Raw genomic sequence first — 23,593 nt, forward strand, 5'->3', positions numbered from 1 at the left:
ATCTGCCCTAGCAGTTTCAGGGCAGTAATTGCCCCAGCACTATTCAGCTGGTGATCTTATGTTACGACAGGAACTTAACAATTATTTTTGCACATAGAAATGTTGTGAAGAGAATTTGTTTCTCTCTTCCTTGCCGCTAAATGTATACAAAAAACAACTCCCCTGCCGCTACTTTATCTTTTGAATCACATTCAGAAGGAAAATGTATAAGGGATAGTAAATAGCAGCAGGGGAGTTGTTTCCCGTATATGAATATATGTGCATATATATCTAAGGCCAATGGAAGTTTGTATTGCATGGCAAGGAAAAGTGTGCTGCTTTCATTCATCTCTGGTAGCTTTCTTTTTGCTTTCCTAACATTATTCATTGAAGTATTACAACAGAAATCAGCAAATAACCTTGATTTTAATCGAATATCATTGTATTTACAGGAGTATCTTTTTTTCTTTTTCCAGTTTTGTAAGTAGAGTGAACTTTCTTCACATGGTTTGAAACTTTTTAAGTTTGCATACATTCTCATCAGTAAGCTAGAGTACACGCCTTCACAAACTTTACTTCATTTCAATATTTTTATTAAACTTTAAATGCAGTGTTAGTCACACAGTGAAATATTCCTTTTCCGGATCATGTATTTCACTGTGTTACTGTCTCACTTTCCCTAAGGAAATTGAACAGCTGTCTTTAGTAGTTTAATGACTTCATTGCTTAAGTATTTGCTGTATTTAATTCTGAATTTCCACTCTAAAGGTAGCCATCCTTTGGTGTAGTGCTTAACATTTAAAATGTATTTTAACTAGATCAGTATTTTAACTCTATTTTAATTTTTCTCTGAGGAATATCCTAGCATATGAGAGTAACAATTTACAGTGGCTCATTGTAGGACAACATTTGCACGGTATTAATTCAACAGTCTTCAGAATCTGTAAAGTGCAAGATGCAAACTACCAGACTTGCCAGAAACAAATTTTTTTTCTATCACCAACCTGACAAAAATGCATCAAGCAAAATTTTTTTTGTTATTAATCACTACCTTATCATTCTGTGACAGTGGCCTTTTTTGTCAGACTTCAGTTATTGTAAATCCTGAACTGAAGCTTTTTCACAGTAATATTAGATACAGTAATCAATGTTAGGGTTTTTTTTGTTTGTTTTTTAGGAACGGTCTAATTGGTTATTTGTCTGCAATAGTCACATTAGTGTCATTCCTGTTGCCATGAATTATTTGGTTATGCATGATACTCCATTCCTTCTTGATGTTGGTAGGGTGGTGCCTAATTTACCTAAACTCAGGATTGCATTGCACTAGCATTGCTTATAAATGAAGCTTTAGTTTAGTCTTAAGAAAAGCAAAGGAGGAATACAAAGGCACTAGCAAAAGAAGCAACATGTCCAAGGTGTTCTGAATTCCTGAAAAGTGAATCATGTTGATGGATCTTTGAGCCTTCAATTTTAATTTTCTGCAGTAATTCTCAATCTCTCTCTCTTGGTTTCGGTGGGTTTTTTTGTTTTTTTGGGGGGTTTTTTTTTGGATGGGGAGGTTGCTTTGTTGTTTAGTTAATAGCAGGTGTCTCTTGTCTTTTACCTATATGTAAAAATAATTCAAGCAGTTTCAACTCCATGCAAGCTAACTAATCTCCTTTTAGTTTTCAATTCTATTTTTGATGTAGGTAAGACCTTGTTTTCTCTATTCTTTGCTATCTCTTTCTCCCTCCCAAAAATCCAGCAGCTGTATTCTTAAGCGTATGAATTTTCAAATATCAGTATACTTTTGGATATTCAGTATTCTCTCTTGGTTTAATTAATATTGTTTTTGTTTTTGTCATTGCAGTACTAAGTACCATGTTCTAATGTCAAATATTGTATTTAATCCCTTGTTAATACTGAGTAGCCACTTAAGATGATAGATGGTGTTTTGGATGTAAATTGTTGTAAGTGAGAGTAGTTTGGCCATCCTAATGCTTTTTTTAGATTGAAATTTAAATTCAGTTATTGTTAAAGGAAAATCCTATGGCACAATTCTTCATTTCACAATTCTAAGTAATTTTTTTTAGAAATACTAGTCTCAGATATATTTATAAATGTGTTTGTGTGTTTTTATCTGTTTCATGCAGCATTTATAACTGGGAGAGTTTTGTCTCATTTGCCTATCTTGGTATGATGTTCCAATATACTAGTTGGAAAGGGCCAAAATTGCACCCATTAGAAGAGCTTATATCAAATTGCACACTGATTCTTCTTACTGAAAAATGCAAAAGAGTTGATGGGAGTTTTAATGAGGCAATGTTTGAAGAGACGTGTTTTGCTGTTGAAATCTGAACTGGCTTTGTCAGACCCTCAGTATACAAACATGATCACCTACAGCGAACCTCTAAAATTTCTAAATATAATAAATACATGGAAAGCCCACAACAGCATGGTAAATTATTCTAGTAAGCTGTTTGGATAATTCTCTTTTTGAAACTGAAAATGCAAGTTTTCAATACAAAGCTCGCATATGGCTAAATTCGGTGCCCACGGTGAGGTTCATGTTAATTGCCAATTAGTATTTAATTTTATTAGGTTTTTTTTGTTGTTGGCCTGAATTCGGAATCCCATCTGGCATAGGTTTTGCTTTCAAATTCTCCTTTCCTGTAGCTTAAATCAATTGTCATCATTCAGGCCACTAAAAATCTTTATCCATCATCTCTCAACTCCAAATCTGATTGAACATGATTGTAGATGACTGCAAATGGAAGAGACAGGGCATGAAAAAGCAAATAACAGTAGGGTTCAAGATTATGCTGAGGTTTTCTGTCAGTGTCCTTTAGATTTTGTTATATTCAGGGATGCAAAATTCATATATACATAGCGGTAGGAATATTGGTAGGTGGACTGGTGCCTAAGGAAATAAAGAAGGTAGATAAAGTGAAATGATCACAGGTTTAGACTCATACAGTTCTGAATTTATGTAGTGCCAACTTTATTTCAAGTGTAAATATGTTTTCCTTAAAATCAAGCTAATTAAATAGGCATTTCCTACAGAGTTATATTTTCTTTGAAAGATAAGCCTGCATGACACTTTGGGCTGCTCTCAGTCCTCCAAAATATCTTACTTGCTTTTTGTCTCATGTAAAAGTTGTCTGCCTTAAAACCTGAATCCTCTGCCTGAACTCTGGTTATTATGGGTTATTGGACCAATATTCAAGAGCAAAATATTGATACCTCGCTGAATTAAGCTCTTTGCAGATAAAACTGCCTTTTTCCTGCATTTCACTCCTAAGCCCCTAGTTGGGACTAGATACGTCTGTCCTATGTGGGGATGAAACAGACCTGTGGATTTCAATAGTAATCACTTGAAATAATTGTTATGTAGCAAAAAACTTTGAGCAGAAATAAAGAAATAAATTATAGATGGCTTAACAAACAGACCACACAAATAGAACAAATAGAAGTGCTGCCGATGAAACAGCTTTTGGAAGAGATCTGTACTTTTTGCTGGAAATAATGTCCAATCTGAACTCATCTTTGGATGCTTATTATTTGCGTAGGGCTTTTGGGGATATAATCCCCTTTTCTATGGGGAGCTCTTAAAATCTAAATTAAAAAAAAAAAAAGAAAAAGCATCTTTTAATCAGTTACTCAGAAACATCAAGGTTTAAGGGAGGTGGAGGAAAAAAAAAAAGCATTCCATAAAATCATCTCTTCAATTATTATAAGAGAAACGTGACTCATCAGTAATGTGCACAGTCCTGTTCTTCTTCAATGAAAGCGCCTGATAATTCAGATTCCCTGAATTACGTCTGGTCCTCACGTAGCTAATTCATGGCCAAACACTAGCAAACTAGGGTATGTTGCTCTTTGATCCCTGCCTAGCAAAGGAGGCAGAGCAGAAGGCTGCAGATGCAGAATCTGTGGTTCCAGTCAATGTTTTCTTGATTATTTCTATCAACTAACTATGCAATGTGAAATACGTAAGCGCTTCTGGGAATGTGAAACTTGGGCTTCCTCCTCTCTCCTAACTACCAAGCTATGGCATGAGGATCCCTCTTACCTATCCTTCTGGTCTCAGGAGTTTTGTACTACTGGACGCCTAACTAACCAGTTTCAAGTCAAGGAAATACCCTGTAGTCTGGTAGTTGAGTCATTCTTTGGGCTTATGGGAAATGTTGTTTTATGCTGAAGAAGCCTGGAATTCAGTACTCATCCTTTTGGGCAGATTGTTAGAGGGTGGTCACAACTTCTTTCTCCAGCATGCTTTGGTTTGAACTTTACTTGCTAGGTGAGCTCAGAGCATGCCTAGAAATTTAAGCTTTTCAGGAGAGGCAGGTAAGGAATGACAAGTTTTTGGATACCAAATGAATTTGGGCAGAAAAGAGTAACTTCCAGCCCCATTACAGAAGTATTGTGTCTGGTGTTGATTCAAGGGAAAGTTTCTAGATCTAAAAAAGATTTTGGCAATCTCAGATACACATGGGGTCTTGAGTGCTTATACGTGCATATAGGCAATGAAATTCCTTTTGTGCTGCACTTTAGTTGTTTCAGTGCTTTTTGGGCTTGTGTGTGACTTCCCAGCTATAACTACAAGATTTCAAATATCTGTATGGGATTAAAAAAAAAAAAAAAAAAAGGCGGGGGGGAGTCCAACTAAAACCAAACTGAGAATCTGGCCCATAAAATGTCTGTTGGACACTGATCACTCTTCTCCTAGAGTAAAACAGTTCCTTGCTGTCACTCCTCAATAACATTACATTGTTTCCATTGATTTACTGGCTGGCACATGCTCCTTTTTTGTAGTAGGTGTGATCCAGCGTTGTGACATTGAGAGCGCTGCTGGGCTGGCTCATGCAGGTCTGCGGGTGGTCTTGTACGACTTTTTATTAGACTGGTGATCCAGCCCTGTAATTTGTCACCTTTGGCTGGCAATTGCAGTGAGGATGTGAAGAGGTGACTGGACTTGGAAAAAATAAGCTGTCCTCCTCTTCTCAAGGGCAGCTGTTCTCAGATGGGCTGAGGCACCCTCCCAGCACGGTGGACGGCTGCGCTGCCATTCCTGTCCTTGTTTTGTGGAGAATAAGCCCGGGGGTTAGTACCCTTAGTCTGGCACTGTTCCTCACCAAGTACACTGAGCTGCTCAGCCTGAGGGAAGCTCTCCTCAATTTGTCCATTAAGTGTGTGTGATTGATATACCTAAATGAACAGTGTAACTGGTTGATGTCAGAGTATTTCCCAATAGCTGTTTTTTCCTGGTTTTGTTTCATCTTTTTGGCAGAACTCATGTTTGCTGGTTTGTTTGATTCTATTGTCATGCGTGCTCTAGACGTCTTCCAACACAGCCTAATGTCAGATGGGAGCACACACATCTTTATTCCAAATTCTGTTTGGATTAGGAAGTTTTGTCAAGTCTGTAGCCAGTGTCTTAGTTTTCTGTTAATACTGTGGTCTGAAAAGTGGAAAAATCTTCTTCTAAATCATTAGCAGTTGATGCGTTGTTGTTAATCGAATCTAAACTATAAAAGATGTATTTATGAATGAAGAGAGAAACCATAACACAGATGTTTCAAATTGCAGATAAAGTAACAAAACTAAAATTACTTCTGGACAAATTTTATTTCTCTGCAAGGTCAGGACTAGTTCTTGGTGGTGTTCACTGCCAGTGGTATGGTTCAGACAGTATTTTGGGGTTAAGCACCTGGTGTTCCTGATGTGTGTCTTGTGGACTTGGCAGTGTTGAGTTTGGAAGCGGTACTTGCATTCTCACAGGGAGAAATAAAAGTTCAGCCATTTTTTTTTCCCCACAGAATGCGCAAGATACTTGAATATGCTTTTGGCTAGGCCACTTGATTATATGGACATGGGTAAGAGATCTTGTCCAACTGTCCATTAGTGCCAGAGACAGAAGTTGAAAAAGAACTTGTCATTTCAAAAGAGCTGGTTATTGCTTTGACTACAAGGATAACCTTCCAGTAACTGTAAATTATACAACTATAAACTTCTGCATCTTCAGAATTGTATCTATAGGAACAGCTGCTTGACAGATGTGGTTTCAATGTAAAGTAATATAAAATTACAGTTTAATGTAACATAATTTACTGTAATGAAGTAAACCACTAAATAGAAAGCAGTTTCAAACACATTCAGAAATGGCTGGAAATTATTTTGCCAGAATGCTTTGCTATAGAAAATTGGTCTTTTAACTGCACTAAATAGTTTTTTAAAGTGACTATTTTCTATTTACAAAATTTTGGCTTTTCAGGGAGAAAACGGGTGTAGAAGAATCTTCTGGTGTTTCTCTCCCTTCCCTTCTCTCACTACCAGGGTGAAAAAGAAACTTAGAAATGCCACCGAATGTCTCCTGTGAATTTAGTTCAGGTGTCTCATGTCCCATTCACTGGTACCTAAAGGCCAAGTTCTCAGTTAGATTGTTTCCTATAATGCCCTGCAGCCAGAGATCACATAATGTTGTTGCAGAGTTTTAAATGGACTAAAGAGCTGAAGAACCAGTTTTCATGAGTGACCACAGCATTGTTTCTTAACTAAAAATTTTATTTTATCTGAAACATTTGTAATTTTAATATATGTCTGAAATTCAACATTTTCTATAGGGAGGAATGATGCATCTTTTCAACCATATCTAATTCCGTAACCACTGGTTTGATGTCTTGAATTTGCATTATAATATTTCTTCTATTAGCACACAGTATTTCCTTAGTCAAAATTATAGCAAATGTCTCTTTTTAAACACTATCTTTTCTTTTAGTGCTATGGCTAAAAGTGTGACCACTGGCTGCTTCTCATTCCCTGCTTCTCATTCCCATGTCATACATTAAGCGGTATCTCTTCCAAATAACAGAATAAATATTGCCTTGAAAAGGCTTCCTTATTGTTGCCTCTCTTTCTCTGTGAGGTGGGCTATTTAATTTAACTTACTACCTTTTTGATAGGCCATGGATGCTCAGCCCCAAGAGCTCATAGGCAGGCATTGGGGTTGCAACCCCCATTCTGCTCCTCTTAAAGTGCTATGTAGAAGGAAAATTCTGAAATGGAAAAGGCTGAAAAAGCTGAACTTCAAAGCTTCACAGCTTGTCTCCCTGGTTCTTGATTTCATGCCAGCTCTAAAGAATTCCTGTTGGGACTTTGAAATTTTGCCCCCAAATCCACACTGGTAAGTTGGACAAAGCATTTTGCAGCTTGGCCAAAATGTAAATTAGCAATCACCTTGTCTCAGAACGGAAAAGAGCTTGGTAAAGAAAAGTCATTTTCATAGTTTGCTCAGTTATAGAAGAGCATGAGATATTTGATTGCCTTTCCGGGAGGAGAGAGGCTAGTGAGGAAAAGACAGAGAAGATTGGAACAATAAACACAATTTAGATTGCCTTAAGTTTATCAGCACTTTTAAGGTTTGTGATGTTAGTTTCCCGATTGGCTTCATCAGGTAAAACTAGTTTTTCCTCCTTGTCTTCTCTCTGACTCATACCTTAAAAAAACCTAGCTGTGCTTTGAAACAGCCAATGCATTTTTACTATTCCTGCCATCATGCCAAAATCAGTTCTCTCAGAATAAGTGATAATAAACCTCACATACTACTGTTCATCCTTAAATTAGAAGAAAAATTTAAAAAATTGTAGTATCAAAAGAGAACTGTATAATTTAGAGTAATGATTTCCAAATCCTAAATAATTGACTGTGAAGGAAGCTTGAAAAGGAGCAAACTAAAAAGGGTTTAGTAGAAATATAAGCATGTCCTAACTTTTTATTACCACAGTTTAAAATGTCTCACCTTTTCCAGTTTTTCCCAAAACATTTGCATTACTGAAATGTCACGAACCATTTAGTTCTTTTCTGATAATCAGAGAAAATGAGCAGACGAATGTCCAGAAGTTGCTGTGCTAACAGATAAAACATCTTGCATTGCAGGTGCATATGCCAAACAGCACTTACAGTGACTCACTGCTGTGAATAAGTTACAATTATGAATCAAAGGAGACAAGGACACATGGTACAAGCAGTTAATGCGTTCATAAGGAGAACAAAACCTGCAACTGTTATATCAGCTACTTCCTCCTACTTGGGTTGCACCTCTGATTTCTGTATGATTAAATATGTGCTGGTGCACCAGCATTATCACCTGAAAAGCACGCAGAAGCATAGCCGTGACATTTCTGATCACAGTGGAGTGGGGCAGGGGGAAATGTTAGAAATCAGAACTGGCATATGGCAGATATTGGAAGTATCTCACCAGGAATACTAGTTAAACATAGCATTTTTGCTGTTGCAAAAAGTACCAATTCAGGTTGTACTATAGCTAATGAAAGCAAAATTTCCCTTCTGTTTAACCCAGCAGCATCTTCCTGAAATCTGAAAGAGTACATTAAAACAAAATTAATCTTTAAAATTATGTTACTAACAGCTTATATATAATAAGGCAGTTTTGTTGATGGTTGAGCACAAAAGAGAATAAAATTACAGCTGAATGACAGGAGCAGGAAATTAGAGAAGAGTCTGTGGCTCTGGGAGAGGAATTAAAATATTTAGTTTTCTTTCTCCATTGTAAAACCGGGAGTAGTCTGGATTATCTTGCTGTGTTTTTCGTGTCACAGTGCTCTTACTACAGTTTATTGCATTTGTAATAACAGGATTTCTTCTAGATTTAAAAAAAAGAGAGAGATGTAGGAGGAAATTAGTAGTGTTCTAATATGAGCTAAATATTTCTTCACTTTGGACATTCTCAAGATCTAAAACCTTTTTGCCAGATCCACACAAGGACTTTTGTGGAACAGGCTCACCAAGTCCAAACCGTAGGTCTCCAAAGCATTCATTCTGTTCCTGTCTGATTTTAGAAGCATTTAAGTTCCATATTCTCTGAAGGTACCGACTTTAAAGTTCTCGGGGTATCCCAGAGAAGTTACTAAGTGTATCAACATTTATCTTGATTCTGTAACGAGAAACTGCACCAAGACTTTATATTCAAATATTAACCAGGAGACAAATTGAATTTATGCCAATTTTAAGGCCTTTATATCTTGACAGAGAATGAATGAAAATCAGGATTTAAAAGCTTTACTGTTGTGAGAGATCAGTAAATTTAAAAAAACAAACAAACAAAGAAAAACTTCTCCACCAAAGATACTGTAGTACTTTGGGGAGTATAAAAGATTAAAATCTGAAAGTTCTGTTTCTGTACTACAGAAAATTCTGTAGTACAGAGGGGTTCAAAATTGATCTCTGCAAAAAATATTCCTGCTAATACAATTCATCTCTGTTTATCTGATTTCCTCTTAGTGGGTAGAGAGCTACATTATTTCAGACTGATTTCTTTGGAGCCATTATGTTCCTATAGTCCAGAACACAAGCATGGCAGAATGGGAACAGATAACCAGAAGTTCTCTCAGAGCCCATTAGCCACTGGAATAGTCTGAGGAGACAGAAAATGGATTAACTCAGCCATAAAAGTGCTTCTTTGAAGGCCTGGAGAGGAAATTTATTCTAGACTATTGAGGTACTACAGCAGTGTGATGTTACTAACCCAGCTGGCTCAGAACATGCCTGGAGCCTAGGTCCGTGTTCTTGGTCCTTAGCCTGTATTTACGAGCCAGAGTAAGGTAAGGTGGTTCGCTGAGCTGCAAGCTGCCTGTTTACCAACAGATGATCTCCTAGCTTTCATTCACCAACCACCCTTTCAGAAATGTCCAAAAATACTTAAAGCAATAAGGTGGGAGATCCCAGCACTTTTTGAGAGTAAGCAATTCCAGCTCTATTGGTCTCTTTACAATAGCCAGTTCAATAAAATTAGTTCAGCCTGAAGTTTGAGGAACTCAAACCTTTCAGTGAGGTGGTGAGGATCATTTGAAATCCAGAAACTTGCACTACCATGTTTGTGCGTTTTGGAAAGTAGTCTGATAAACAGAAACAGAAAATGAATGAGAGGGTTTTTTTTTTTTTTTTCTGACCCATGAAGTATGCTTTCCCTCTCTGTCATTCTAGCAGTAGAATCATTTTTCTTTACTAATAAAACCAGAATTATTCTAGTTACTCTGACTTACCAAAGTTGTCAGAAATTTCTATCTGCTGTATTAGAACATAGTTAATAGGAAATCCTATAGTAAACAAGAGAAACCGTATGTCTTGTTGAAACCATCTTGGTGGCTTTTATTTATGATTTGAATTATTTTAGGTAAAGTATTAAATGTCATATTTAAATATACATTGTTCCACTGAGGATGTTCGCTGATCTGTTGTCCTTACTTTTTTTCTTTGCCTTGAAAAGAGAACCTAAGTATGCACCGTTCCAATAGCTAATAAATCCAAGCTTAAGAGCAACCTTGTAGATAAATGCTGTGTTTGTTAATCTAGTTATTGCAGTGTACGTTTCACTTATGATTAGGGCTGAGTGATGACTAACAAGTCTCCTTCGCTGCAGCCTTCAAAGTTTGGAAGTTTTCACTCTGCATTGTCACAAAGAGCAAATGTAGAAAACATTTTTGAGGTTTTGTTAGACATAGTTCAGAACACTGCCCTGGGGAATGGCAGAGTATGGTTCAAGTTGCTGATTAAGAGTAATGTTTTTAATCCTAGATCACCTCGTATTAATGAGTCCCTATGAATCAAGGTTCATCTCCATTCCAGGCATACAGTTGAATCATCCAGTTATAAAGAGTATGTGATGTTGTGTTAGGAAAGAAGTTTTAGCTTTTTTTTTTTTGGTGAAGTTTTCCATGCATTAGCTGGACTTTCATGCTTGGGACACTAATGTATCTCATTAATCAACAACAGATTGAAGAGATCAATGTGACAGTAACTCTCAACTAGAAAAGAAAACAGAATTTATTAGCATCAAAACCAACTATTGGCAAGAATCAGGAAAGATGCATATTTATACAACTGTGAGTTAGTATGAAACCTGCAGTGTGATTTTGCAGGTGAAAAAGAACTCTTCCTGATATTTAACTGCCTGCTTGTATTGTAACTATGAGCTCCATTTGGAAGATGTATGCAGGAATCTCAAATCTTCTACTTCTTCTACTTCTACTTACGGCATGAAAATCCACCAACATAGGGGAACTTGGAAAGCATTTTCATCTAGCGAACATAGTACTGATGTCCTACAGAATTAAATGGGAGCGTGTGCTTCCAGCTATGGCTTTCGAGCTCTGTTGGACTTAACAGGAAGCAAAGGGTTTGATTTTTTTAGAAAAACAGCTTCCATTGTAGAATATTGTAATGCCCCTTAGATACAAGGCAACTGCAGTAATCATTTATGGTTTGCCTCTGCCACACAATGTTTTGCTTAGTTTTTTAATTGAATTGAATTGAATTTTATTTTATTTTACTTTTATTTTTTGCTTGCTGTATTTCAGGAGCAATTATTCACAGCATCTTTCTAGTCTGAAATGAAAATAGTCTACTAGGTCTGACTGCATATCTCTTGCTGTATTGATTTGTATGTACAACATAGTTTACTAATTGGAGTGGAAAGAAAATGGAGCTACAGCCACAGAAAAAGGTGCATCATAGGTGTCATTATTATAAAGTAGAAAATCATGAAAAAGCAAATACCCAAAGCTATTATGCATTTTGACTTTTGTATGTATTTATGGTTAACTCCAAGTTCCTTTATACACTCATATGCAGCCAGGTATGCTACAAAGAAAAAAGTAGAGTGCCAAAATCCCTTGAGAAATATTTATTCATTTCCCTTAAAAACAAGAATAACTTTGTTGCCAGCTTAATTGTTTTCTGTTGTGAAATTGCTTCTTTGATATATAAAAACTAAATGAAGTGTTTCACAGCCCAGGGAATGTCGCACTGTAATATGTTTCTTCCATGGCATGCTGCATTAAAAAGAAGTAAAATCAAAAGAAAAAACGATGCACTTACCTTTCCTCTCAAAACTATTGAATTGAGAATTATTTATGTAAGCCTTATGAACTTTCATAGAATTTTAATAGCTATACTATTGCATATGCCTGAAAGTTCTCTATCGTTCTGTGCTAAACTCAACAGCTACAGTTTAACCATAGACTTGTTGAAAAATAGAATTATATTCAATTTTAATATGAAAAATATTACAACAGTCTATAATTACCTCTTTCCACTAACCCATTTACTAAAGTGTTGGTATTTTAATGTATTTAAACAAGTGCACCATTCTATAATATGTTATAGCAAAGGAGAGATAATTGGTGGTTATTGCATAAATCCTAAACATGACAGAGTACTCTCAAGTCATAATATTTTAACAAGTTTTTATTTTGTGAGTTCATCTATTCAGTATTTGCACTAGATGTGTAAATTTATAGTACTGAGGCTACTGGAATACTAGCTTCTACAACATACAGCTTCATGCGCTAGCGACATCCAGTTGCTTTCAACATACTTAGGTTGAAACTAATGTGGCCTGCTATCCATGCCTATAGACGGTCCTGATAAGAGACATTTCATTTATGTCGACAAGGCAAGACGCTAGACTGGGGAGATGCCAGTTCTTCAAAATTCTGGCCTGCCTTCCTTCCCCAGGCCGAGTCAGTAAACGTACATCCCTCAGTGCAGGTCATTACCTTCGCTTGCAGAGAATTCCTGGGTTTACTCCGGCTCTTTCTTCTCCATATCTCCCGCATAATACTATACCAGTGGAAATACTATATAGTGGAAAATGTCAAAGGGAAGGATTGGTAGTATACTAATGGGAGAGCTGAAGGGGACACAGGTACAAACACATAAGAAACTAGGTATCATGAATTCCTCCAAATCCTTTTGGTCTTACTTGCAGTTTTCTTTTGGTTCTGTTAATGTTATATCAATGTCAAGGAAAAGCATTAATAAGGCAGATGATATCTTAAAGTTTTCCAGTAAAGACTCTATTGAACTGTGACTGCATCAACTCTAATGGTAGAAAAGATCCTAACCTTAGTGGTAAAGGCTCCTTCTGCAGTACATATGCAGTATTCCCGATCATATCCAAATCCATTCAGGATAAAAGAGAGAAGGGAAATGGACCATAGTAGCGGTGCTGGTACTGCCTTTGTGAAATTTCTTTTACCGGACTTCCTGAAAGTGATTCTTTTTTACAACATTCTTGGTCCCAAAGCTTAAAGAACTCGGTATCTGTTATGTGTCTTTATAGTGCAAAAGATACGTTTTCTTGTAGATATTTTTGCCTTTATCAGGTGGCAGCATCTTTTACTTTCAAATCATGTCATTATATTAAAATGGGTAATATCACTGTCCTGTATAGATACGCTTGTTATGGAAAATGAAATACTTTTGAGTGGATGAAAAGTGTCTAAGAAGAAAAAAAAAAATGCTAGTCAGCAAATCTGTGATTTAAACAACATTTTGAAAACGAGAAAAGATGTCTGTCTTAGCTACAGGCAAACTTAAGAATAGAAAGCATTAGTGCTGTAGGAAGAGTTTTGGTTTTTATTATACTGCCCTCAGTTTCAGTATGGCTCCACGGTAGGATGAGATTAGATGGATCAGGAAGGGATTGATTTTGTGCAATTTAAGATGGTATGATCATATTCATAGATGTTATGCTGAAAATTCAGTCTCTCTCTGAACCACAAGAGCACGTAGCTTTTGATTTGAGACAGTTACTCCTCCCACACTTACTCTAACCACTTGGCCTGACAACTGTAGTTTCACTTCTCCCTCTAAAGCAGTGAGAAATAAATGTTTATTTCCTGCCTAAGCAAAATTAGGGAGATGATATTTTTATTGTTGAGACTACTTATAACTACTTAGAAATGTATACAAATACTCAAGTTGGTGACTTTTGGACCACTTTTAGAGAAATGCATATAATCTCATGAAAATGGGATAAATATTTTTACCATAGTTCTCTAACATGAAACAGAAGGTCATCTAAACCTATAAAGCTCAGAGTAAGCTATAAAGCACCTTTTTACTGGAGCCATCAAATGCCTACTACTCTGACATACACATTTCCTTTCATGATACAATACAACATCAAGTAGAAAATTCTTTTATCATGGTGACTGTTCCTTCATCATTGGAAGTAAGTATTTCTTCATGACGGGGAGGACTTCAGTTTTTCCTGCTCATTTGTCTCTCTTAGGCCCTCACACAGTGCTGCTGGTCATCACAATATCAGAAGACCTTCCATGGAAAATTGATGTACTGGTAAAGTCCGTAATTATTTTCATTGATTTTCCTGCATGTGTCTCTTTTCAAATTTATTACTCTGTTTGGGTTTGAAGTTTTGATTTGTCTTTTTTTAAGGAACTGAGGATTTACTAATGACTTGGGGATAAAATAAAATATCAGTATGAAATTTAGAAATACCATCCAGATAAAGACGTTTATATTGCAGGAAGAAAAGGTTGTGCAGTGCCTAGCAAATAGAAACCTATGATATAGTTATTGTCAGGAAAACATTCTTTTCCAGTGTTTTTTATTTTTTTTTGAACAAGATCATTTAAATCTCTTAATATCTACTCCATAAACTCACTTCTGCTTGTAAATTTTTCATATAATTTTTAATCTTCAAATGTAGGTTGCAGATGCCTTTGGTTATATTCTGGCTTTATCTGTGTCCTGCAATGCATATTGCTGTTATTAATCACTGTTAATAATAAATTCCTGTAGGCAATGGATTTTAGGCATGGTAAGGAAAGGACTCTCTGAAATTTGTTTTCTTGTATCCTCAATAAGTAAACCCTTTGATCATGCTAGCAGAAAAGTAATTATAAAGCAAGAAGGCAAAAGGAGTCAGCATTCTGCCTTTTGCCCCATCAGTGTTCGCTGGACAAAGACAGGGTGAAGAGAACCCGTGGGGTAACTGAATGTCAAAGTTGTCGTGCCAGATTGTCCTGATTTCTGATGAGGAAAACCTAAAAAGTAGAACACTTTGTGTATGTGTATGTTCATTTGGTTTCTGGAACTGTAGAGTGCAGTACTGCCTCCTCCATTAGCAACAACAGCATCAAAGTGCCAATTAAAGGCGCCAAGTGAGGTTTTATTTGTGTAATCCAATGGTAAGTGTGTCTTATTACTTTCCCTGTAATTTTTTTTGGCCACTGTGGAAATTCTGCTGCAATTTCAACATTTTTCAGTACTTCAAACATGACATTGACTACATGCAGGGAAAGAAACATTGTACTGGAGGGGGAAAGACTATCAGGTTGATTAATTAGAGGTGTGATTTGTGAGTTCTGGCAGCTGCGCTCAACTGTATGTGTTGAATGCCAAAATTTAGCCTAACCCAGTTCTGTTTATGCCTCAGGATGTGGTAAAACCTTTCCATTTGTTACTAAGGGTGTGACTTTCTTTGCAGTGTTCTGAAGACTAATAAATCAGTATTTATAAGGTACTACAAAGATAGATGATGCTATCTAAAAATTAAGGTTCTTATTGTTTTACCTTTTACAGCTACCTACTAAGAAATTGTGGTCTTACACTTAATTTTTATTAAACTGCTGAGAGTACTGTGTGCTGTCTAAATAATAAATCTTGCTGTACTACTTTATCACTTTGCAGCCCAGTGAAATAATTAAGAGTTTAAAAAAAATGTTTAAGAGTTTAAGAAAATGTGTAATACTGAATGACTGTTTCCAGAGTTAATAACCTTCCTACAGCAGCAAATGCCACTAATTACACAGGAATTACCCCAAAGTTGATGCTTCCAGGACTGAATATTACAATATAACTCTAAATATCACTATAATATCTGTACATTTCAAAATTGTCCTGAAGTGTTTCCAAACAACATTTCTATCTTACCCTCATCAAATCTAAGTCCTCTGATTTACCTTTTGGTAGCTACTTTTTGTATTATTGTTACCATCAATAATGTGTCAAGTCTATGAGAAAAAACACCTTCAATCTATAATTTGAATAAGGTACTCAGCATGTCATAAACTAAATCAAATAATAATTTTTATAGAATTAGAAAATTAGACCATTAACTCTTTCTAGTCTTGGTTATATTTTAAAATCTTGCAAGCGGTCAGGAGACACCAAACTTGTATTGCTACATGATTCTGTTTTTGCTCATGAGTTTTCTAGTTTAGCTTCCATTTAGCTGGAATTTTGGGGTGGGAGGAAGGGAAAGGGAAGATTAACATGCATTCCCTGTTCTGGATGAAGCTATTGCACCTACATAATCCAATATTACTACCTAAGGAATTGTTCTTGTGTGCATCTTACACAGCATCTGTTTTCCAGTGTTTCTGAACGGTGGTTTTAGTGATTTTTTTCCCCCCTTGTTTCACTCTAAGGACAAAGGCAAAAAAGCATTTTTGGAGTGAGTCAATCCTAACACTATCATGTGCAAAAGAAAATTGGAAAATTCCATAGAAAATAGGAGGGTGGATGATTCAGGAGGCCTCATCCAATCCTGCTTAGCAACAGGAAAATATTCAGTGTTTTGTATCTGTGTTTCAGCAAGTACTTTGAAATATGGAAAATTTTATTTAATTTCAGGAAGCGCTCTTCTGTTCTTATTAATGGCCACTCACTAAAATTTAAAAGCCTTATAAAATCTCTACCATTAGATGGAAAATTCAGAAAATACAATAGCATTGTGCTTCTAAATACAGCACTGGTAATGAGATATTGGATAGCATAGCTACTACTGATTATTGACTTCTCTGTTCTTCATCTACTCTAAGTGCTTAAAGGATAACAGAAAATGTCACTGCTTTGCCTGAAGGTAATTGGAAAATCTAATTTGTCCTACAGTCTTTCAGTGAAGCTGAAGACAATAAGTTAGGAAGTGTATTTCTCTACGTGGATGACTATATGGACTCTAGCTGCTTGTGAAACAACTGTCCGTGATGGTAACATTTTAAACTGAGCAGTGCATACACAAAATGGTAAAGGATGTTAGTTAAATTTGGCTTCAAATATACTGCTGACACAGAGCAGGTTTGAAAAATTGACAAATTATAACCATATCTGTATTATATACATTTCATGGGCATAGTTATGCCTTTCTCATTACTGAAGCACTACCCCCCAAATAAAACCCACATCCCACAACAACAAAAGATCGACTATATTTCTTCTGGTATAACATTTTCCTGAGCATCTATGCCCAACTCAAAGTAGCAGTTATATAATTCACATATATATGATGCCTTCTTGATGAAGAATCTGTAATGTTTTTCAAATTCTATAGCAAAGTTTAATGACTGAAATGCAGCCATTTCTGGGGAGGAACACGGCCATTGTCTGTCAGTAACAATGCCCATACATACCATCCTTCCCCTTTTATACTAAAAAGTATATATAGTGGAACTTCGACTGAGAGGTTCATGCCCTGCGGTATAATTCTCCCAGGGGTTGCTGAATCCCATAGCTCGATAGGGTTGAGGCCACCGCAGCTCCGTGTCCCCAGTAGTGAGGCTGAGCATGTGTTCCTGAAAGGCAGGCACACAAACACGTACGCAGGACCGGCCCCACAGATCAGCACTGACAGAGACCACAGCACTCGCACGAATACAAACAGCACCAACAGCCTCATCCTCTTCCCCTCTCTGACTGATCAGGATAAAGGTTCATTAGTGGGAATTTTCCTTTACTTATCAAAGTAAAGAGCTGGTCTTGTGCATACATACAAAAATAAGTCATTCCATCTTCAAATGCTCTTCTGCTACATCCCATAATGAGTCTAATACCCCAGAGACAATAACCCCCCACCCCAGTCTGTATGGTGCTTGGGAAAGCCTTTCCCATTGACTCGTGGGGCTGGTTGTCCCCTTGGCCCGTGGGGCTGACGGCTCTCCTGTGACGGCCCTGAGGGGAGCTGGGGCAGGGACTCTGTTTCTCTGATTAGGTTATTGGGGTTTCCTGCATGCTCCTCCTTGTGTGTGGAGACAAGCCTTTTACCATGTAACCCAACAGATTCAATTAAAAGCAGCTGTATTGATCAAAAGATGAAGGCTTTTTTAAGGTTGATAGTTCTCATATTGCTTTTCCTTAGAATGTAGCCAAGGCCAGGAGAGCAAAAGGCGGGTCTGCATCCCATACTCCCCTTCAACAAAGATACGTTTTAGCTTCTCTTAAACACTCACACAATGGTAAATTTCCTGAAAGGGTCTTTGTACATTTCTGAAATATAATTTAGTCTTCAATAGGTCAATGTTTTCCAGGTCAGCAGACAGCTGAAGGCCTGATTGTGAACCCTACATTCACTGTGTTTCCATAATACTACCTGATTCATTCCTCAATGATGGAAGTGGCTCGGGGTGTCTAAAAGGAGCTGCCAGCTGTACCTTCAGTTGGTTTAATTCTGTACTAACATTCTGCAAAAGGTGAAATGCTCCATGTCTGCTTAGCTGGGATACGTATAGACATGTTTTAAAGAAGATTCACAGACCCTAGGAGAAAAGCAATTTTTATCTCCCTTTAAAGAAAGAATGCTGTGAATCTTCTTTAAAACATTTGTCCATTCATTTGAGGATAAAAAGGCAAGCAACCAAAAGAAAAATCTGATTTGGGTAAGATAGAAGACATTTCCCCCAAAGCTGTAGAAGCTTTATCAAAAAGTCAAAGTAATCTTTGTGTAGTAAAAACAAATTTGATTTTAAAAGCCTGTTTTTTTAATTTTAAAATCGTATTTCTTTTAGGATGGTTTATTCATTTTGAAATTAACTGTTTACTGCTGAAGTGTACAGGGAAAGGCAGGAATTTTTTTTAAACCCTCATAATTCACCCAAGAGACACTCCAGAAGATTATAATTGATTTAACTGCTGACTGGCAATATAGCTTAAGCAGAGGATAACTGAAAGCAAAAAACCTAAAAAAATTCTAATGTAGTGAAATATTTTTTAACAGACATTTGGAAGAATATCAAGGCCAGAATCAAACGATAAAGCATTACAGTTTTCTGCAATATTCATAAACCGTGGGACAGAAATGTCTGCTAATTTGTGTTTGTGCAAGATTCGTATTTGTCTTTTGCTTGTTTTCTTTTTTTCTCATTTAGAATTCTGCAGCCTGAGGATGTTTTGTTCTGCTTAGGGATCTTAACTTTGCCATAAGAAAAAACTCCATCTTTGTGTATCTCCTTTCTATGAAATCTCTAAATCCAGACTATGCAGATGTTAAAATTATTTGAAAGGCCACTTATATCCTGGGATTTGCTTTTTCCTTCCTCTACCTAGTGAGAGTAATCTGTTATAACTGTTACAGCTTAGGAGCAAGAAAATTGTTCTTTCTTCCTCCTAATGAAAATTACATTATTCATAGCCTCAAATTCTTAAAATGCCTAGCACTTATAAGCCTACTCAACACCAGAAGGTTTTCTGAAAATGCATTGCTCAAAAACAGTTCTGCGGTTTCAAGGGGAGTTTTGGGACGGTGTTGTCTATATTTTGTGCTACATGCATACGACAGACTTTTTCAATACATAATCTAGTAGGTGCTACTGTCCACATTGAGAAGTGAGCTCATAACTCATATGTTGTTCCCACAGTTGTAGCAGAACTACATTTTTCTGAATAAAGGTAGATCTGAATTTTGAAAGTCGTTTAAGAAGCAATACAGCAATTAGTGTGTAGTTAATTATTTAACTGTTGGCTAGCATATAATGTATGCAGAGGACAGCTGAAAGCAAAGAGTGTTAAGGGAGTTCTAACATAACTAAATGTTTTTTAACAGATCTTTGGAAGAATATCAAGGCTAGAATGAAAAGGGCAAGGGATTACATTTTTCTGCAATATTAATATGTTTGGCACAGAAGAGCCTTCTAGTGTGTATGTGTGTGTGCAGTTAGTGATTTCAAAGCATGTTTATGTAATGTGCTGGGGAGTATAAGCCAGGAAACAATGAGCGAGAAGCTCTGGCACCATTCCGCTCCTTTTCCAGGAGACACAAGCTGTGGAGAGCTAAGTAAACAGGGGGCAGATGTAGTCCGTGGGGGCTGGCTGGAAAGAAGAGCTGAGATGTGCTGCTACTTCTGCATGAGGAGTCTAAAGAAGCTTGCCAGTTGGATAACCTCCAAAATGGGAAGGAACGCTGACTGAACTCCACCTAGCTATATTTCAAGTTAATGAGCTCATAGGGACAAGAACACCTCTGTCTCTGGTCTTGTCTGTACTTCTATACTGATGTGTTTACACACATCATATATAACCCACATATGTAGTATTAATAGTTTAGGTATTTCATCACTGAGTTTTAGCAGAACTCCTCAGTGAATGCTGGCTGGTTCTGGTGATGTGTTAGTGTTGTATGGTCTGTACAATCTCTTGTTCTGGAGTTACTTTCCAATTAGAAGGAACCTCTACTTGCAGGGGCTTCCCAAGTCAGGACTTCTGCAGTTTCTTTCTCAGTGAACCAATTCAAAGAATTCATGTAGCTTCCTCGCAGTGTTCTTGGCCTTTCTCAGTGCTGGCTTTGTGCCATGAACATCAGTCGGCATTATAGACGCTCTGGTGGGCTCGCTCTTTCTGAGATGTTTGAAGGGTGTAGAACTGGTTTTGACCCTTGTGGCTAGTTGCTCCTCATACTATTTTTTTACCCTGCTCAAATGCATTTTTACATTTAGTCTGCCAGAACTTGTGATCCTTTCTATATTCTTCACTTGGTTAAAAGTTCAGTATTTTAAAGGCTATCTTCTTATTTCTAATACTCTTCATAAATTGACTGTTTAGCTGTGTTGTTTGTCCCCTGCCTTTTCTCAAACCTTTTAAAACAGGTAGTGGTGCACTGGCCCACACGACAGCGAAGGATCTTTAAAAGCACAAGACCAGCTCTTTACTTTGATAAGTAAAGGAAAATTCATGTTAAAGTGCATGAACAAAACCCTCTCTTACCAAAAGAACTCTGTAGAAGCAGAAAGGTTTTGTGAAGAAGAAGGAAACAAAATCTATGAGCGCATGAGTTGAAGAGTAATGGCATCATTTAAGAATAACTTTTCCTTCAAGAGATTTTTTTTTTAATAAAAATAACCATAGGAAAAGCATATTATTCAAGCCAAAACCTTCATAAGTCATCTTCTATGCATGATATCTTTTTCCTAATTTTACCTTCTTGAATATTAAAATTGTAAACTTTTTTTAAACTGACTTACTAAAACATAGAGCTGAAAAACATCCTAAGCCTATTTTTGTTTTTTTAGCAATAAGTATGGTAAGTAAATTATAGTAAATTGTCCTTTCATAGCATAGAATGGTGTCAGAGTTTGCATGGGCTTTTAAGTATTTTTCATAATATACTTTAAATACTTTTTGCAAATAGCCTTCTGTATACTGATATTCCTTTGCTTGTAGTTTCAGAATGATGAAAATTCTCAAGTTTATGCTTATTTGTGCTTATATTTGTTATATGATATACATGTCATATTATTGCATCGGTACATCTATTGCATGCAGTATTTTCATAACAGTTTCCAGTAGAATACCTTTTGAGCCAGATATAAGTTAAAATCGTATTCTTACCTCTCCCATATTATTTACATGCGTCTGGACAGATAGACTTCAATTCACCAGATACCTTTGTAAAACTGGATTAGTGGCCTAAAATACGCATTCAAAATTATACGAATTACTGCAGGAGGAGAAAAACCTCAACGAATGGCCCTTTAAGACTGCAGAAATAGTAAGACAGCTCTTAGAGACATAGCTGTGTTATTTTCATAATGTCAGAGACTGATTTTAGCAGTGGATACATTTCAGCATATTTACAGTAGGTTACTCCTTATCTGTAGAGTTTGAGGTTCAAGTGTTCCAAAAGTTTTATAAAATAATAATGAAGAAGATGGTGTGGATATGAATAATATATGTTATGCTGGAGATGAAGCAAATTTTCCAGGTTTTAGAGGACCCATGTTGCTAATACTGATCCACTTCTAGTACGAGAATGGGGAATTCTGCTTTCTGGAGTGAAGGATCTGAGTTTTCATGCCATCAGGGCTAGGAAATACACTGATATGCTGTGCATAGGGGAGAGAATTGTGAAACTGTGAACTAGTCATAGCTGTGTCTGAATACTACAAGAGCAGGGTTACCTGGTTTCATCAAAGTGCTTTGCTGGTCCAGATACCTGTTTGTCTTGTAGTCTGCCTAGGATGGGAAAAGGCAAAAGTGCATTGAAAAGTCAGTAACTGTAATACTTGGGGAGAAAGGGGGGTGGGTGGGGGGGGAGGAAGAGTTCTTACAGAGTACCCAAAAGCCTTAGGGATTAAATTCCAGTTTCTGGTTGAACTCAACACTCATCACACTGAAAGGATTAAACTTATTGTATTTTTGAAGATGTGTTGACCTTTGTACTTTTTAAGTCAAAAAGTTTTTATTAGATCCTTTGTAGATGCTTTAAGCTTTTAAAAAAGTTATATGAAAAGAGTACAGATTCCATGAGAATAACCTATGAAGTACATTGTTTTTGTTATTGTCAAGTTGCGGAGTACAATACTTAGAGGAGCAATGCATTTAATAGGAACATCAAGCTCTTATGTGCATACAGCAGAAAAGCTGAAAAATCGGGGGATACAATTTATTTTTAATTTAATCTTCTCTGTGTTCCAGTTAGGTGAATTGAAGAAATGTTACAAGTAGTGTGAAATCCAGGCTCTATAGTATGAAGTGTACAAGTTTATTTCTTTTATTGTTTTAAGTATCCAAAATAGTAAAAGATTCTTTGTAGAGAAATCAATAAATAAATAATTTCTCTAAAGAGACGTTGATCTTTTGAGTGAGATCAATAAATAAATCTGTGGAATGGACAAGATAGAATTATAGTACTGTTAAAAATAAAAAAAAATCCATTGTTACTCTTAAGTGCAATTCCTTGTTTTCTTTCATGTACTTGTGTATGTTTATAGGGAAGACGGAGAGTCAGTGGCAGCCAGAGAAAGGTGGCTGTCTAGCACCAGATTGGTAGCAGTTTCTTGGAGATCAAAAGGAGACCTGTTGTGTTCTGAACAGTTGGGACTGGATGTCTAAGAAAAATGAAAGTAGAGAGATCATCTGATTAGTAGGGTGATTTTCAGGGACCTAAGTACTGCCAGCTGATTGATACATAATGTGTTTGAGTGTTTAATATATTTAGGCATCCTTAATTTTTACATACCGGAACCTTTCTGAAACAGTGCTGCTTCTTTGTGCGTTTGCAAAGATGGCCTGGCGGATCCTGTGGGCCTTTTGGCACTCAGCAGCACAGTACCAACGTACCTTTGTGGAACATGCATTGGAAACTTCTGTAATTTTTTAGCTGAGGATCTAGGAAAAGCATCTTTCCACAGCTGGAAAGCTGGAACTGAAGAGGGACCAGGGACTTTCCAGATGGGAAAACTGGGACAAAAGAGCAGCAAAGAAGCAACTGTGATGTTCTTGCAGAAATGATCTATGCACAGGAAATCCATGCATAGAAGAAAGCAAGAAACTGAGGGAAGGCAATGTCATGGGTGTAAAGGAGAAACAATCAGAGAGCAAAACAGTCTTCAGGGAAGGATTTTTTTTTTTTTTTAAGCAGATGATTTTTTTTAAGGGAGTGATGTGAAAGCAAAGAGAAGTTTGAATTTAATTTGCTGACCTCTTTAAGTAACGTAGGTTTTCTGATATAGAAGGTGGATCCTTGCTGGACAATACCGTGAATATACAAGCAAGAGGATTTGAGGAACTAGTGATAGGAGGATTTCCCTTTTTAATTCTT

General features: G+C 36.7%; 1 long non-coding RNA gene across 1 annotated transcript in view; it reads left to right on the top strand.

Moving 5' to 3' along the window:
* LOC136992187 (uncharacterized) overlaps positions 1 to 23,593 on the top strand; it is a 138,001-nt gene that overhangs the window by 53,502 nt on the left and 60,906 nt on the right. The window contains exon 2 of the long non-coding RNA XR_010884264.1: positions 14,054 to 14,118. This is a non-coding gene — a long non-coding RNA (uncharacterized lncRNA). The remainder of the gene's footprint in view (positions 1 to 14,053; positions 14,119 to 23,593) is intronic.

This window comes from Apteryx mantelli, chromosome 5 (genome assembly GCF_036417845.1).
Source record: "Apteryx mantelli isolate bAptMan1 chromosome 5, bAptMan1.hap1, whole genome shotgun sequence".
NCBI classification, from domain to species: Eukaryota; Metazoa; Chordata; class Aves; order Apterygiformes; family Apterygidae; genus Apteryx; species Apteryx mantelli.